This window comes from Camellia sinensis, chromosome 1, assembly GCF_055761805.1.
Source record: "Camellia sinensis isolate YWXY chromosome 1, ASM5576180v1, whole genome shotgun sequence".
Lineage (NCBI taxonomy): Eukaryota > Viridiplantae > Streptophyta > Magnoliopsida > Ericales > Theaceae > Camellia > Camellia sinensis.
The window spans coordinates 82,916,617-82,931,967 of record NC_138961.1 but is presented as its reverse complement, the minus strand read 5'-3'; the positions used below and the strand labels follow the sequence as shown (position 1 = coordinate 82,931,967).

General features: G+C 39.7%; 1 long non-coding RNA gene across 1 annotated transcript; it reads left to right on the top strand.

Annotated features, from left to right (window-relative positions):
- The first annotated feature begins 13,889 nt into the window (after positions 1-13,889).
- LOC145789818 (uncharacterized) lies at positions 13,890-14,642 on the top strand. Its single transcript, XR_014328202.1, has 2 exons — positions 13,890-14,000; positions 14,387-14,642. It is a non-coding gene; the product is annotated as an uncharacterized LOC145789818 (long non-coding RNA).
- The last annotated feature ends 709 nt before the right edge of the window (positions 14,643-15,351 follow it).

Genomic DNA, 15,351 nt, shown 5'->3' with positions numbered 1-15,351 from the left:
AGGCCCAACATATAACAAAACGGCCTCGGGCCCAAGCACATTGTAGCATAAACGGAATGACCTTAGGCACATATTACTGTAGACACCCCATTTTTTACCGACCTTAAGACTTAGATGTCATCGATTGAGCGCTCAGTGATTGCGTATGTTGTGCTCGTTTAGAGGTTTCAGAGTTCTTGGCTGAGAGCCTCGCCTCCGGACCTCGGGACCCTTTGTACTTTGACTCGATCCGCGGACCAAGTCTTGTTTTCTCTTCCAGAGGGAGGGAGAGGTCTTATAGACCATCTCTCAGTGGTCGTAGGCTACTTTTCGCTGTCGTAGGCTACTGTTCCCATTTGGAGACTAGTTTTCGATTTTCGGAGCCGTCGGTCGTGTGCCTCGGCTCGGGACCGCTTAACATTCTCCGTTTGGCACGATTTTTGGAACACACCTCGTTTCCTCTGTCTAGAGTGACACGGTGATCCTGGAGACCACTTTTGTGGTCATACGCCACTTTTGGTGCTCGACAGCTGGTTTTCGGGGCTCCCGACCGCGCATCTTGCCTCCCGAACCCTCGTCTTGCATCTGTTTTGGTTTGTCTTGGGTACAAACCTTACTTTCCTTGTTTGGGAAATGGTACAAGGGTGGGAGACCTTCTTTTTCCTTGGAGACCACTTTTCTCCCTACCAGCCGATTTTCTGGTCGGGAAACTAGTTTTCTTGGTCTTTGGGCCACGTTTTCTGGTTTCCCATCCCACCATTGGCTTGCTTTCAGTGTGGAGACCACCATTTCCCCTGGCCGACCACTTTTTTCCTAGGAAACCACTTTGGGTGGTCGGCCGACCACTAAAAGTAGCAGGCCGACCACCTTTTATGGTCGGCAACTTTCCCCCTATTTTAGCAGACTGTATCCTCCATACACGTGTATGGAGGGATTGCATCCATGTTTAGCTTCTCCAAGAAGCTTGAACCCTTTATTTTTCTATAAGAGAGGCTTTCCCTCTCTATTCCAGAGGTTCTGAATTTTGCCTAAGGAACAAGTGTATATCTCCCGCTATATCTCTATATTTGGTGCCTAAAGTGTGTGTTGTTCTTCACCTTTACACTACAAATCTTAACCACACACCCCACCATTGAACTAAGGCTCCTGGAGGACCTTTTTGGAGGTTGAAAATCTGGTTTTTGGTTCAGAAAATCTGCTGGTTTTGCTGAGCTTCATGGGTAATCCCTTTTCTCCCCATTTTAAGCTTTGTTTTGATCATTCTCTTAGCCATACTTGCATGCTTATTTGAGCTTTGTTTTCAACTAAAAAAATCTTCATTTTTGAGCACTTAACATGTTTGTTTAAGGCCTCTTGGGTGTTGAGGGTCTCCTACCCTCTTGCATGCCTTGTTTGGCCTTGTTTTGTGCCATGCCTTAGGGCCTTGGTGCTAATCCTTGCTTGGCCTTTTAGCCACTGAAATCCAGTGGATTTTTAGTGGTTGGCATGTGGTTTTGAGGTCCTAAATTAGAGAGGGCTGACCCTCTCTCTTTTTGTCTTGTTTACATGCATTTTGGCCTATCAAAGGAGCATACATTTTCATACTTTCAAGGCTTGGTTCAGGAACTTTTTGGTGACTTTTAGGGCCTGCCTAGACTCTGTCCATGTCTGGTTTGGTCACCCTTGGCATGCTTTTCATATGTGTAGTGTATTCCCATTTATGGCTCATCAAGGTAGCATGTAAATCTAGCATGTTTAAGCTCCATTTCAGTGGGTTTTTGGTCATCATTTGAAATATCATGGCTCTATTTTTGGTTGGTTTAGTAGCCTCTCACATGCTCCATATGCTTGTAGTGTAAATCTTGTTTACTAGCTTGGTTCGCATGATGTTTTGGCTATTTATTCTAGCACGTTTTGGCTTTGCTCCAACATGGTTTTGTTCATATTTTGGGCTGCCTTAGCTCTATTTTGAGGCCTCTTGGTCGAATGATGCTTGCCATGCATGCTTGTTGTGTAATAGCCTTGACTAACTTCGAGTTTTGAGGTCTCTTGCATGCTTAACTCGAGATATTTGCATGTTTTGGCATCATCGGGAATGTTAGTTCAAACCATGTAGGGCTTCCATACTTCCATATTTTTCCACTCTTTGAGTGCTCTTTAGAGTTATGCTTTTATGCCCTATTTGTGAGCCATTGCACGAGCCCCATTTTTGTGCCTTTCAAAGCCATCATCCCAACTCATTTTGCTACTGTTTTGGGCTACATAGGGTCTGTTTGGGGTCGGTTTGTTCATTTGAGCATCGCCTTGCATGTCTCTAGTGTAATCTGCTTCACTAGCTTTCGATACTTGAGCCTTTCGACATGCATTGCGTGAGTTGTTTGCATGATTCGAAGTCATTTTGTATGCCATTTCAGTGCTGGTACACATGCCATTGCACTCCATGTTGCATCCTTTCAATGCTTTTGGAAAGTTGTGTTTTGTGCCTTAGGCTTGGGCCCTTGCATTGTGCATGCTTGTATGTGTTTTGTTGCTTTGATTTCATCACCATTGGCCACTGATTTGGACATGGTTGAGGCCTATCCATATTGGTTTAAGTCCATTGTGTATTGAGTATGCCATGTGATTCATAGCATTGTGTATGCTAGTTGCATGTTTGCATGTCCATCCCTTGCATGTTTGCATGTCTAAGTTGTATCGCATTAGGTTGTATACTTGAGGTCGCATTGTGCATGACATGTTTGCTGCATTGTGTTTGGGATAGGAGTTAGCCCAAACACGGGAAACGAGGCACGTTTCATACTCTAAGTGATGAAACGTACCTCGATTCCCGGTCGCCGACACTCTTGACTATACATGACGGAGTTCTAGGCTTTAGGTGTTTGTATGTGCATTCATTCCGTATCGAGTTGCGCAATTTAGCCCCTCGGCCATCATGCATCGAGATGCGTGATTGGTGGCCTGAGGGTTGAGACCTACTCTCCCTTGAGCTTATGTAATGATAGGGAGGAGGGTGGTCGTGCATACATGTGTTGCAAATACCTTGCCATGCCCCTTTCTTGCCCTCTGTTGCAGAAAACCAGAAACCAGCAACAAAAACTGGTCGGCCGACCAGATAAAGTGGCTGGCCGACCACTTTTTCTGGTTTTCACCACAAAAACTGGTCAGCCGGTGGTCTCCAAGGCCAATATCTAGTTGGTAACTTCCTTACAGATTCCCAAGGTGGAGTTTCATCTCTCTGGAGCTTGGTGCAAGTTTCTGAGATCAATTGCAAACAGAGGCAAATCGGGGCGTCGCGAGGGATTTCCGAACAAGGCGACTCGAGCATGCGTGCATCCTTTGTCATACAAAGCAGAGCTGAGGCAACCTATATCATATAGTTTATATATTTATTTAATTGCTAACTTAGTTAATTTGTTAATTAGTTAGAGTTGTGTAATAATTAGTTGTAGCTTGTTATTCATTCTGTTGTGTAATAACTAGTTTAATTAGATTAGCTTAGATTAGCTAGTCAGTTCTGTATTATTCATTCGGACCCTCTGTCGAGAGGGCCAATTGCTGTAAATAAGTGTGCGTATGTGTGATGCATGTCTTCCAACCCCCATTTCCTTCTCCCTTTTATTTACTAGCTTACAATGGTTAGTTTTAGAGCATGTTTCAATTAACATCCTTATGCTCGCATATTTGCATCCATTCATCTGTCTTGCATGCACCGGGCTCGGTGCATCATACTAACTGCATTGTATTTCAATTCCCGTTTGAATACATGTATCAAATTGCATTTCACATGACATTTTAGAATAGTCGAGCCTATCTTAGTTGCATTTTGTATGTGTTGCATTAGGCATTCTTGACATGAACTAGGATCATGCATTGATTACTAACTAGTTTCTGTTTTGGCTCGGAATACTCGGTGAGTGTTTATGCTTTAGCATCCTTGCATGTGTGTGAGTGACTGCCATGATAGCATGCTTGCCATGAAGCTATGTGCTTATGTGATATAACTGCTTGAATGCCTGTGGGTCAAGGTTGGACAACCTGAATTGGAATAATTCATTGAATGCGAGTTTTAAGCCCATTCTGCGGGGTGGCAAAAATCATGTTTTCTAAGCCCACTTGAGGGTGGCAAAATCTGCATTTTAGCCTACTTGCGAGTAGCAAACCGCTTTCAAAAACAAACATGAGATGTTTTGTTTCAACTTAGGCAATCCAGTCTATACTTGTATGTTGTGCGCATCACATAGTAATTCTAGGTTAATAACCGGAATAAGAGCACATGTGTTTTCAAAAACAAGATATCATGTTAGTAAAGGCCGATCTTTGATCGGGCGAGCAGGGGTGCTCAATGCATGACCTTCCCCTCTCGTACCCAAGTTCTCCAGCCGAAGCAACTTTGGTGATGGCGGACACGCGCCCTTAGGCATGAGTCAGGATTTCCTAAATTTCCCAAAAGTAAAATATTTAGGTGGCGACTTTGTATCTGGCAAAGCAGTCCATGTTTGGCACTTCTTTCTAAAAATCAATTTTTCAAAACGATTTGCCGGATTTGGACTCTTTGGTGATTTATCAATCTCGCATTGCACTTTACAAGATCAGATTAAGAACCGTGACATAGAGTCCGAACTGTAGTGAGCCTAATGAACAAAACGGGATTTTCCCGGGATGTTCGGGCGCGTCTACAATTACACATGTCGTATAGCATTCGTAAAACTCATTCATTTTGATTCAAACACAATTTCATAATAAGTCACCGTACCTGAATCAAAATGATTATTTAAGAACGTATCTTTACATTACTATTACTCACTGTGATTTAGGCTTTAATTAACCTGTTGAATTACCATATAGGACAATCGTCAAAGATTGACATCATATAGAACATTTATAGCAAATCATTAGCTTATACAAAACGTCCAAGACAGATTATAGACCAATAACAGTTGCTAAGGGTCAAAGTGCATTTTTCCAATTTATCATAATCGTTGCTCAAAAGGAAACTCATTCATTCTTATCCAAACATTCTTTCAAAAACTTGCAATAGCATAATTACTCTGAAGATTTCAAGCATATTTTATCATTTCGGAAATACTCGTTAGGGCACATAATTTATACAGCGCATAAGTTTCACAATTCCAAAGTATTTCATATGAAAATACCTTTACAAAGAAATTACTCACCGTGCATGGTCGGATGGTACTCCTTAACGACTCAGCCTCCAAAAACATAACCAAGAATAACATTTCAAAATACATTGTCTTCAATTCACTCAATCAATTTATTCGTTACATATCCATTCAATCGTTCCCCATTCTTTAATTTCTCTCAAGTGTTTAATGCTAATCTTCTCTACATGTGAAACACGTACAAAGCATGTGCTAAAGATGTACTTTAAACGGCCCCAAATGTTCATGACTTAGATTAATATTTCCTAACACAATTTCATATGTTTTGATTGAAAGTATCATGTTTACATATTTAAGGTTTAAGGAAATAACAAAAAGCAAAAGGAAACTAAGTTAGGGTAGGAAACGACATGAAACGGTTAAAAAAAATAAATAGCCTTCACTAATTTGAGCGTATCTATTTGTGTACTTATAATGTAGATGTGAAACCACCACCATTGGAAACTAGACTTACGGGGTTTGAATTTGGGCTCAAGAATCACTTAAAACAGAGTATGGATGAGGGAGATATACTTATTTGAAGTTACTAGGTATAAGTTGAAACAGGGTTGGCCACATGTGCACTCATTTTGACCACTCATGCGGTGACTGAGCCGCTCGAACGGTGGCCTTGGCCACTCAGCGATGGTTTAAAAAAAATGCAATTCCCTATTTTTGTTCATGTTCTGCTTATGCAGTCCGAACAAAATCAGACAGTCCGAAAATGGTTCAAAAATACAAACTTTCCAAATCCATTTCCAAGCCAAATGCAAAGCATAACTAGCTCAAAACATGGTGAACTAGCATGATTCAAGGGTAATTACATCTCAAACACATCAGTCTTGCTTCAATCACAAAATCAAGGTCTCATCTTTTTCATACAATCATGAATGTCATACCCAAGCTCAAAATACATATAAACATGGTGAATCTTCCAACAAATCTTGGTTGTATAAACCATCTAGAGTTTGTTTCATGGATCAATCACAAGAATGAACTCAAATCAAACAAAAATGAAGAGATTTCATGATTTTATTCAAACCCTTACACAACTCCAAACCCTAGATCAAACTCCCAATTTCTTCTTGAATCTTCCCTTTTCCTCAGGGAAAGAGGTCTGGGTATTCACAAACTACCCTTGGCAACTCAACTCGAACTACTTCACTCTCAACACCCAAGAATGTAGCAAGAAGGAGACTAAGTTCACCCCAACCACGCGGATCACACACTGGCAACAAAGCTCTATCAATTTTGTCCCTCAAGAAATAAAAATAGTTACCACTCGAGGTACATACAGTAACCCTCTGACGGTAATAACCTACAACAGCCTGACACGAGGACAACCAATCCATACCCAGTATAACATCAAAACTCAACATATCAATCAATACAAAGGAAAAGGGAAGTCAGCAACTGGCAACCACTATCTCACAACCCTAACACCCATAGTCCAATACAACCTCACTACCAACTGGTGACTCTACGCTGAGTGGAGATGCTAACTGAGCCACTTCTAACCCCAATGCTGATGCAAATGCAGATGAGATAAAAGAATGGGACGCACCTGTATCAATCAACACATTGGCAATATAATTACACAATAAGAAGTTACCTCTTACTACCGAAGGCGCTGGCACTAAATCTAGCGTGGTAACAGCATACACACATCCTGTAGGTCTCTGTTCGACGTGCTCACCCCTCGGAGCATAAGTCTAATGCATGGATTGAGCCGAAGAGGCCTCTTGATTGGTCATCGAGGCGTATGCTGATTGTGCAGGCTGGTGGCTCTATGTCTAGCTCTGACCAAACACACCAGATGTGCCACCTGACTGAGGAAAAAACCTCCACGCATGCCCTAACCGCCCACATTGATAACAAGTAGGTGACTGCCCTTTCCCCTAACTCTGGCGCTGAGAACAAGCCGCAAATGGTGCAGACTATTACCCTCCTCCCTTCTGCGGGCAAATTACCGACTTGTGACCCAAATGGCCACACTTGAAGCAGGTGATCCCTTCCTGACTACCTCTCTCTGACCTAGAACTCGGTACAGTAAAAGTGGACCTAGACTGTGCTCCCTAGGATTGCTGTAGGGTGGAACCCCTCTGCCTCTTACTATCCCCAGTCTCTCCCTATACCTCCTGACTCCTCCGCCTAGAGCCCTTCATCTTCTACTTCTCAGTCTGAATCATGGTCTCTAAGTGAGCCATTGCCTTAACAAGACGATCGTAATCCCTAATCATGGATACAACCACCTCGAAAAGGAGTCCGATCCTCAGACTCTTCTCAAACTCCAAGCAACGGCGTTCCTCCATTGCTACCAACTCCGGTGCAAACCTCGACAAGCTAGTAAAAGTAGCCTCAAACTCAGCCACCGGTGTGTTAAGTTGCTTGAGCTTCAAGAATAGCTCTCTCAACTTCTCCCTAATAGTGGGAGGCAAGAACTTGTCCTAGGAAGGAATTGACAAAAGCCTCTCAAGTCACTCCGATGCGCCCCTGCACAAACTTCCACCATTGACCTGCATCTCCCTTCAGTTAGAAGGATAACAAGGTCACTGTCAACCCATCGTTCTCGATGCCAAACATCTTGAACGTCTTTACCATTTGCTCCAACCACTCATCTACCTTTAGTAGCTCCTTTGGATCCCCCCAAAAACTCACCCGGATTCGACCGAAAAAAAAACTCCAGCTTTAGAAAAGATGGCCTTGTCTCCGCTACTTGGGCTTGGACTTGATTCTCAACCCTGAGAATGTCCATGGATTCCAGCAAGGCTCTGGCCATTTCTTAGGCCAAAGCGCTCATGACATGTTGACCCACTGGTTCAGCCACATTGGGCTGACCAACCCCTTTCTCCTGCACCGGAATTTCATCCGGTAACAACACCTCCTGCCGTCTCGGTTTGCCACACCTACTACCACCACGTCCACGTCCTGACATCCTAATGAAGGTAACACAAGAGATTAATACATTTATAAATGTGCTGAAGCTAACTCACTTTTGTCCTAAGGCGATGGACAACAATTAATTCACTTTACATTAGCACACAATCACATAAACACATACGAATTTCCTTTCTAGATAATGATCGTTCTGCGACATTGATAGAGTTCCAGTTAGAAATAACAGTGATCAAGTGCTCTTCTAACAGGACTTCTAAAAACTCATAGACCCAATCAACATCTTAGAATCTAAATTCCAGACCCATTTAGCCACATAAGCATGTTTTCACATTGCATACTATACATACAAATATCTCTATCAAGCGAGATAAATCCATTGTGGTATGAACCATTCCCCACATATCCAAAGTATTCAAACCTGGTACACTCTAATACCAAGTTGTAACGTTTTGGAATAATAACCATAATACAACTCGAGATAGTTATTAAACAACCATACATTTCTAAATAAAATACCCTTCCATTCATCTGATCTCATTATACAAAAGGTAATAGATGCAGTTATACATTCATAAGCCCTAACTCTGAACCTATAGCATGTGTTACAAGTTAAAGATATGAAGTAAAATAATAAACATATATATTAATGCCCTATTGGCTATAGCCTTCCTAGACAATGTTTGGTTACATCAAAAGTGAGTTGGAAATCAAATACAAATAAAGCCCTTGGCTTGTACAAAAATAATTACAACATATAACAAAAAAGGAAGCTCTTGGCTCCAAGTTTCCTCCCAAGCTACTGCCTTGGCGAAGGCATATCATCGGCACCTAAAAATGGTTTTCCCACATAAGGTGAGCCAAAACCCAGTAGAGATACAACAACACAGCTTATGAACCTCAACAAAGATATAAGGTGAATGCATGTGCAATGCTCGTACTAAAACATTTTCATTTCTCTTTCCAAAACCGTGTAATGCCAAGTTTATATCTCAATTCATAATATCATTTCCTTTACGATAGAAAATAAGGTAATGAATACAACACTATGAATCTCTAAGACGTATCTACAAGTAGGCTACTACCAATTTGTCATTTTTATCGGTATTAACCGAATGGCTTGACACCTAACTGCGCGGGTTTCTGGACTTTCACTAAGGACACACAGGCCAACTTAATACCACAACTACACTCCTACCCATATTCACCAAGGAATTCACCCATTTTTCTTAAAACAATAGACATTTTCAATGTGTTAAATATGCAACAATGCTCAATACAATGGATGAGAAAATAGTTTTAATTATCCTAATTCTCATGTAATTTCTGCAATAATCATAGCTATGCTCCACCGATAGCCCAAAACAAATATCTCTAAACAGATAAATAATTTCCATAAAGACAAATTTTTCAAATTCCAAGATGTGAGTGGTAATACATACCCAACTCCACCATCCTCATCAACATCGATCCAATTTCACATTTCCAACATCAATAACATGTATTTATACAAAACCAACATTTGATATATTTAGGGTAAAACCCCTATTTTCTTTCAAAATCGATTCCAAGTATCAAAACAACCATTTTATCACAATTCCACCTCATTTCCAATTCCACAACCATTTTCAAGACTCTATTTGAAAACTCCTCTTTTGAGTTTTAACCTAAAAACCTAGATTTGTTCAAAAATCTCCCAAATCACAATATTGTTTCAAAACACAAATAACTAAGTTAAAATCATAAGAAAGTGCAAAGAAATCCCAACCTCAAGCTTAGAAGACGAGAGAGAGAGTGGAGAAACTTCAAATATGCTGAAACCCAACCTTATTCCGATTATAATGAAGCTCTAGATGAGCTCTACCTTTTTAACAAACGAACTAAGGTTGAGAAATCAATGGATGAGAGTATGTTTGTAGAGAGAATATGAGTTTTAGAGAGAGAAGCTCTAGAACTAGGGTTTTTGGAATGTTTAGAGAGATATATGAAAAAGTGAGCCAAAAAGTGACTTTTACAGACTAATATACGCGCAGACCGCTCGAGTAAAGAAAGTGTCGCTTGAGCAACCAAACACAATAAGTGAGACCGCTCGAGTGAAGAAGTTTACGGCTCGAGTGAAGAATACAAACTCCCATAAGTTTTACAGACAGAGGACCATCGTTAGAGCTCAAGAAGGACTGCTCAAGCCAACACCACTTAAGCGCAAGAATGACCGCTCGAGCGTTGAATGCTAACTCCTAGTATCTTTGTCGGCCTGCAAAAGTACTGAGAGTTCCCAAAGGCCACTTGAGCGCAAGAAGTGTCACTCGAGCGAAGAAGCCAAAATCTGGGCATGAGCCATTTAAAAAACTAACTCCCGACTTGTTCAAAACGTAGCCATGACACTCCAATAACCAATCTTAATGAGGAATAAGAAGAAATAAGACATGAACAATCGAATAAGATAATGAAATTCGAATCCAAAACATCAACGAGTCAGATCTAAACTAGAATCGTTACACAGTTCAATTCTCCAATTTAGATTATTACATTCATATATATAGGTCCCATTATAATTATCCCATAAAAGTTCAAAAGTTAACAACCGGCTCCATCACCAAGCCATACCAACAACTATACGCTTTTTCGGCCGCTACTCCGAAAGGAAGATGGAACCTCTATCAAGCACCACGCTTTACCGGTCACAAGCTGGAAGGAACGCAGAACCTCCACATATCTCAACAGACCACATACATTTTCGGGAGCTACTCTGAAAGGATTGCGAAACCTCTATTTAGTGCCACGCTTTACGGGTCACAAGTCAAAAGAAAACAGACCCTTATTCTAATATCACATTCCACCAATTAATCATGTCATTCATTATTGCAACTCATAGATTAAACCAACCACATCATTCATTGTTCCTTTATACATTAACCCAACAACACATCCTATAGTAAGCATAAAGACTATCTCTAGAAATAATTACGATTTGTTTTTCCACAATATTCCTTACTTTTCAACATTAACACCAACTCTTTATATTCAATTATATAACACCGTTTATCATACACTTCCCAAGATTTATTAATTCAATTTCCATTATCAATTTCTCCAGCATAACCCTCATATATCGTACTTATTTTCATAGTAATTAATTATCATCATTTGTACTCACCTTAACCAACTATAAGCTTAATTTCAAGAATTTTAAGCCAATTGAAATAATTCATCCTTTAAAAAGAAAATATCCATAACTAGGGTTGGACAAAAATTAGAACTTTTTACTTTAAAACACAAAACCATGTTCTAACCACCCAAAACTTCCTTACTCCACATTAATCTTACATTTAACTCCCTTATTTTGAAAACCCTAACTCCCTTTTTATGTTTTCAAGAAAGTCTCCTCAACATGAGGTTTTTATGTAATACAAATGTAACGACCCCAAAATCCGTATCCGAAATTACTTTTATGTCCTTGTGGGTTAATGCATTTTAATTTAATGACATCTGTTCAATTGAGGAAATTATCTGTTGAGTCACGGCTTTAAAATTGAATTGCCGACCTATACGGATCCAAAAATCAAAATTGAGCATTTGGGTATGTTAATGGGAATTTTTAGAACTGCTTGGGAAAATTAATTGGAAATCTAAGTTGTCTGATTCGTTAATGTGCATTTGGATGATGAACTTTTTACTGTAAATTGAGGGCCTTAGAAGCTTCAGAACCTGGAACAGAGGACATATTTAAGACCAGCATAATTTTTAGAGTCATCTAGAAAGTTTAATTGAAATTTAATTCTACGTGATTCGTAAGGGCGTGTTTGGCATCTCTATTGTGAAAAGCTATGTGTTTATTATATTTATATGTGTGTATGTTAAGTGAGTTGGAACTTATCTTTTTTTGGAGTCAACAAAATATCTGGAGGAGAGAGAACCGGGAGAAGAGAGGGCAAAGGAGGGAGAGAGCTCACCACTCATGGAAGCTTGAAGAAGAGGAAGGAGATTGACCATGGAAATTTGGAGAAAAACATGGATTTGGGTTAAGGTATGTGACTTTAAATTCATCCTTGTGGATATCTCATCTACCACAAAGAATCAAGGATTAAATGGAAGATTTTATATGTAAATAACTTAGAGTTGCTTGATTGAGGAGCAAATTTGTTATATTTGCTCATCTTGTGATTAATTATATATATAATTGAAGATATATGTGAATATGGAGGAAGTCTTGGGAAAGAAAGAAATGAAGAGATTGATAGAAGAATCATTGTATCTTTGAAGTTTTAATTTAGGAAACAATCATAATCCTATGTATTTCATTAATTATACATGTTTTTGAATGATTTAAGTTGAAAACAAGCTTTGGAAAATGGAAGAATCAAGTGTTGGAACAAAAAAACCCATTTTCGGATTGTTTATTTTTGCCCAGACCGCACGAGCGGCCACGGGCACCGCACGAGCGGAGCATGAGGGAAAAAAAGAGGTTTTGATTCTGCTTTTGGGCGCTCGAGCATTCGGGTTCTTCCGCTCGAGCGGAATTGGGCCGCATGAGCGGCCAAAGTGGGCGCACAAGCAGCCGACTCTGTTTCAGCTTTTACCTTGTAACTTTGAACAAGCATATCTTTTGCATCCGGACTCCGTTTTGAGTGATTCTTGAGCCTAAAATCAAGCCCCGGGTGTCTAGTTTCCAATGGAAGTGGTCTCACTCCCAAATTCGAAATAAAGAAATAGTTATGCTGAAATTAGTGACGACTATTCACTTTCTATTTACTGAGTTTGTACCGTTTCTTCGTCTGAACCTTTCTCCTATCGATTCCTCATATTTTCTGAGGCATGGATTATAACCTACTAAGGACTAAGGAGTTTAGAACTTGTAATGACCCCAAAACATGTGTCATATTTATCAGTAATTAATTATGTGTTTATGCGAATTAATTGAAGAATATCTGTTTGAATTGGAAAAATATCTGTTGGAACTATAACTTCGGGACCGAAATTGACGACCGTAATGGGTTCGGAAAATGAAATTGAACGCGTCTATGAGATACCGGGAATTTTTAGAACCGTTTGGGGCGATAAATTGAAGACTGAATTTCGTCTGATTCGTTAGGCCATGTTTGGCTCAAAGTTTGGCACAATTGTTTATAAATGATATATAGATAAGTACAAGGGCCTTTGTTGAATCATTGACTGAAAAATAATAAAAGAAAAATCTAGAAAGAGAGACAGAGAGAGAAGAATTCGTGGAGGGGAGAACCAAGGGAGGAAGAAGAGTAAAGAAAGGGGAAATCAAGCTATCTTCTTCATTTAAACAATCAAGGTAAGAATTCCTCTCTAATTTCTTGAAATAAGGTTGATTCATGCATGACCTCATGGTAAATAAGTGGATTGAAGAAGAAATATGTTTAATTTGAGCATGTATGGCATAAATTGATGATTTATGTTTATATTTGGCATTCTTGAAGAAGAACCTCCATGGATATGAAGAAATGAAGCTTTTACATGAATAGTTATGATTCTTCACCTCAATTCATGGTTTGATCTTGTACATGATGCATGTGGGTTTTGTTGAGAAGTTGTAAGGTCTAAATCAAGTGGTTTTCAAGTGTTTTGGGGCTTGGTTTCCATCGTTTTAAAGTTGTTTTTGTTAAAGGAAAGGTTAAAGCTTTGGAAGATTTCAGAATTTCGGATTTTGCATGGTCCGCTCGAGCGGAAGGATTCCCACTCGAGCGTGAAAATCAGCCTCCCAGTAGTTTTGGAAAATTGTACAGTCCGCTCGAACGGACAAAGTGGCGCTCGAGCGGGGGGACTTATTTCAGGAAATTTTGAGAAGTTGAATTACATGATTTTCACATGTCATTTGCATCATTTAGCATCTCATAATCATGAAATAGAGTAAAGAAAGGATAGTATGGCATGAACACTTGCTTCTATGATAATGTGTTCTAATGTTAATAATTGCAGGTTAGGAGGCGAAGACCGTGCAATCGGTTTTGGAAACCCACTGTGAGTAACATTTCTATAAAGATATGTTAGTATGATCTATGTTTAAAAGTGCTACGTTATGCTATGGTTTTGAAATGATAAATGTTTTCTGTGAACGAATGTCCAGTTTGCGAATCTAGTACGGCATCCATAGATAGTCCTAAGTGGACCAGTTTACGAGATCTCGGTATGTGTTTAATCGGTGTCCGGGACTGGTTACTCTAGTCGTTGGACGACAAATGTTATGTTCTATGGAGTATGCCATTATGTATGTTCTGATATGAGATGATTATGTTTATGAATGATTTATTTTATGGGTATATGAAATGTGGAATTCGTTCACTACCCCTTTACTTTAATGTTACTTGCTGAGCTTTAGCTCATTGTTTGTATATATGTATTTATAGGTGAGCACTCTGGGAGTCAAGCCTAGGCGGAGTCCGAGCTGAGCCGCCGTTTTGAAGCCTACCCGGTGTTTTGGTGCCTCCGAGTTGGGGCTAGGCCTAAAAGGCCGTTAGGAAGCTTGGTTTTGGTTGTACATGTGGCGTGAGCCTATGTTTTGTACATGAATTTTGATTATATGTGATGTAATGTAGTGAGTAAATTAACATTTTTGGCATGTACTGTATGTTCATATAAATGCACAGCTCTTTGGACTATTAGTGTTTTGTTTTCGCTTCCGCAAGCCCCGGTTATGTATGTTTTGTACAGAAAGGCCTGTGATAATCTAGGATTACTGGCCGGTTACGATGCCAACCTTCTCTGGGCGGGTTTGGGTCATGACAGAACTGATGTGACTAATTGATTAAGAGTAAAGTAAGGAATCGGGTATAAGCTTATGATACTATGTGCATTGTGTTTGTAGGTCAAGACAAGGATATCGTCCCACTGCTACCAGAATCTATCACAGTGAGTAATAGTACTATCAATGTACATCTAGTACTGTTAATAATTATTGTTATTGACATTCTGTTCTCCGTGGGCAATTATGTTAACATGTATGTTGAATGGGAACGCAATACCCCGAATGTTCTGTCAGGAACTCTTATCTTCTGTTTGGTTCAATATATGTCTTGTGACATAGATATCTACTAAAGAGGATTAGCATAATTGAATAATACTATAGTAGTGCATTTTTCTTAACGTTAAAAGACATTTTATTAATGTTCTGTTATCCGTAAATTAACCTTAATGGTGCATGACGATCAAGTGGAACAATGATGCTTGTGTATCCCGAATCATTCTGTTTTGTCAATGATGAATCAAGACTATTCTGAGGTAAATTGTTCTGTCCCTACAAATAGTATTGTGATGGCACGTGTATAATCTGTGGGATACGCTATCCTTATTGCTAATAATTATCATTAGTATT